The sequence below is a fragment of the Hipposideros armiger genome, unplaced genomic scaffold (assembly GCF_001890085.2).
Source record: "Hipposideros armiger isolate ML-2016 unplaced genomic scaffold, ASM189008v1 scaffold_555, whole genome shotgun sequence".
NCBI lineage: Eukaryota > Metazoa > Chordata > Mammalia > Chiroptera > Hipposideridae > Hipposideros > Hipposideros armiger.
In genome coordinates this window covers 710630-714200 of record NW_017731905.1, presented here as the reverse complement: position 1 = coordinate 714200, position 3571 = coordinate 710630, and positions in this window count along the sequence as shown.

Here is a 3571-nt window from a genome sequence, read left to right as displayed (position 1 = left end):
ATAATAGCTGAAGCTAAATATCCGCATACCTTATAATTCAAAAATTTCACTTGTAAGAATATACCCAACAGAAATGTGAACATATGTTTACCAAATTTCGTATATAAAAGATTGTTTTCACCAATCTTCCTCCATGTTCATATTACACTTTATTTTCCTAATTTTTAAAGATAACACCTTATAAGATACATAAAAAGTGCCAAAAAATTTTTATTAACTTTTAAAATTGACTAGGAGCCACTTTGGAAAATTCCAAAGATATAAAGTTTTAAGAATCATGGCTAGCCTCTCATTTCCTAAGGCTGATATGTTTTTTAAGGATGTACTCAATATCTATTTGTTATTTGTCCTTGTTAGTTATATATGTTATTGTAATTTGTACTCAATAACTGCTACTTAAATTGAACTTAATTGAACTACGCTTTTTAAAAAGTATTTTTCCCCTTGCCCTATCTTTTATTTTCCTTATTCTTTACAGTTATATTTTTTAGAAAACTTTTATAATTTGCCTACCAGTCAGATTTTTTAAATTCTGCATACCAGTTGAGGAAAAAATATGTTTAAAGCCATTTTATATGAAGGAATTATATACTTTATATGAAGGAATTGTATGTTTTCTTTTGTCTGTTTGTTATTCTGGGAATACAGCTCAATAGAGTTTTGAAAAATTCTCTTTATACTTCCTGGCAACCATTCTGGTAATTCTTTGTATTGGCCGACTTTATTTCCTCAGTCTTTTCATTGAGTTTATGACTTTGGCTGCTGTGATGAGATGAAAAAGAAATAGGCGAGGACTCAAAAATAGATTTTATAAAGGTTAAAAAAGTCCAGCATTCATTTCAGCTTCCAGTAATGCACTGTACTCTATCAGGCATGCTAATTCAGAAATCAACATAGTGCCAGACAGTTAAAATGAATAAACTATCATGGCTATTCATGATTTTATTGAGAATGAAAAATTGTGTGATGTTCAAATTTTAATAGTTGCTTTCCAAAAATTGTACTTGTGTGGCCCTCCTTCCTTAAGTGTAATTATTTGAAAGGCAAAATTCGAATGGCCCATCATCATTTTTAAGGGTTTATACAATATTGAGCAGAATGTAGGTGACTTGATATGTACATTGGTTCTGTGACTTGCAAAAGATGATTCCCTCTCATTTTGACTTTTCTGGATTAAGTCAAAATGTACTTTCATATAGAGAGACAATAAATGCCTGACAGTTTTGAAAGTGAAATGAATTAGCCCATTTTGCTTCATTTTCAGTATGTGCTTTAGGATAGGGCATAGAAGAAAAACTCCTGTGGTAAAATAAAAATAAATCACAGCTCTTTGGTAACTTGAAGTACGGGAGAAGAGATCTCATATTCTTTTTCCTCCTGGTTAAGCACATTTTACGCCAATGGTTGTCCACTATATAGTTTCAAAGTAGTATCTTTGAATTGTAGGAAGGTCAACATGAAGGGATTTTTAATAATCACACCATTTACTTGCTTCTATTTCACTCATTTCTATTATTTGAAGATGATTGTTATTTACTTTCTATACAGCACAGAATCCATATGTCTCATATAACAACAAATAAACAAAAAAAATGAGTCTTGTGTCATATGGCCTTCTTATTGAGGGCCATTTAACTTAAGAACAAATGTTACTTTTTAATGTATGAACAGTTAGCTTTACAAAGAAATCTACAAGAAACAATAATAATCCATTCAGAATTTTCCTCTGTTAAATCATGATTAGGTAGTAATTAGGCAGTTTTTGATGGGGAATAACTAAGGCTGCTTATGACATATTTCAAATGTTTGGAATAATGGAAGAGAGAGAAAAAAATTGCCCTATTTGGGTAGCCTATTGTTTCACCTACTAGGTCAAAATACTCTATCTGTAAGGTAAATTATTAGTAGAATGGGCAAAGAACTATTAACTAATATTTTGAAAAGTAAATTTTAGATATTCAGAACTATAATAACATAGAGAAAGGCATACTAGATTAAGTCAATACATTGAAAATAAATTAAAGTAGCAGCTGATAATACATTCTGCACTAAGTTATCAGTTTAGCAATTTGGAATTTTCAGAATGAAAATTAAAAGAGCATAATGTGAGCATTAAATATGGACTTGGGCATTAAATATGGATTTCTGCCTTAAAACTTTATCAACAAATCCTATATTGGAACTATATTTGATTATTGAAATTTTTAACTTTTAAAAAAACGGGTTTCATGTAGCATATCATCTCCTTTTAGACCTTCCTTAATCTTTTCTTTACAATTCAAGATAAGCTGCTCTGTTTAATTGGTTTAAGTCCACTTCCATGGTCATTAATTAAATATAAAGCCTATAATGTGTGACTTTCATTTTACAGTCTGTCTAGAAAAAATGTGTAGTATCTTTTATTTTGAGATTGATTGGGTGATTAAATGACATTTGGAAGTTAACAAGAAACTATGTCTTAACAGCAGCTACTTTTTGACACTAAGTACCACAAAATATTACATCAAAACTTGTGGGACTAGCAAAATAACAAGGTTATTTATGAGAAGGCACTTTTGGTAACACCTAAAACACTGAATCCGATTTACACAAACATCTTGTTAGTCTACTAGCTGAGCACCAGCCCTTTTCCTGAAGGCATCTATCTACCACTTTTCTTCATTGCTCGATATGGTTACATAAAAGTGGTAATCAGGTGGCTCTTACACTTGTTTTAGATTAGTACAGTATCTAAAGAGATGATCAGCTTCTTATTTTCTTCACTTTCTTTAAACTCAAACATTTCAGTGTGTTTAGCAAGGATACCTCCAAACATTATATGCAGCTTAAAGATTTAAACTATAGTATTTTCTTATGTAAATGTACCCATTCCAGCTTTTCCTATATTAAGATCTATATTTGGTAAATATTCAATAGTAAAAAAATCAGAATTATGACTTAATGTAATAGAAAAATCCTGTTGACATTAAGTCATCTCTAGCTATGTAGGTTGTATATGGTACTCATTTTTTGGTTCTGACAGCAGCAACTTGAAAAAATAAAGTAATATTCATCATTCATCACAGAGGAAAAAAAGGATGAATTTAGTGCTTTTCTGTATGCTGTTTCCCAAAAACAAAGTTGCTTTAACACATGTTGATTCCTTTTTCCACTGTTATTCTCACTGCTGCCGTGCTTTTCATCCACACCCTCTATAGGTTTATTTGTCTGTTTCTCATGGATACTTATTTCTTTTCCATAAATATGTCTTTATTCATATGCTTTCAACTATTTTAGCTTCCAATGGGGATTCGACTGTTCATTATATCTCCACAAAAAAAGGATGATAGTCATTAAGTCACTATTAATGAGAATAATATGATTTGGATTCTGTTTTGATCACTGATTTTTTTTTTTAAATTTCTCATCAACTCACAAGTGCTCAATTGCAAGCCAATGACTCAGTGTGGCAAGAAGTTTTAGATGAAGTCCTGGTCTTTGGTTTCTCACGTCTTAGATGTCTTACTGTTGCTTCTCTGGTATCTTTGTGCCAGGCTGCTATATCTCGCTCATGAGTAGGAAGTTCCTCTGA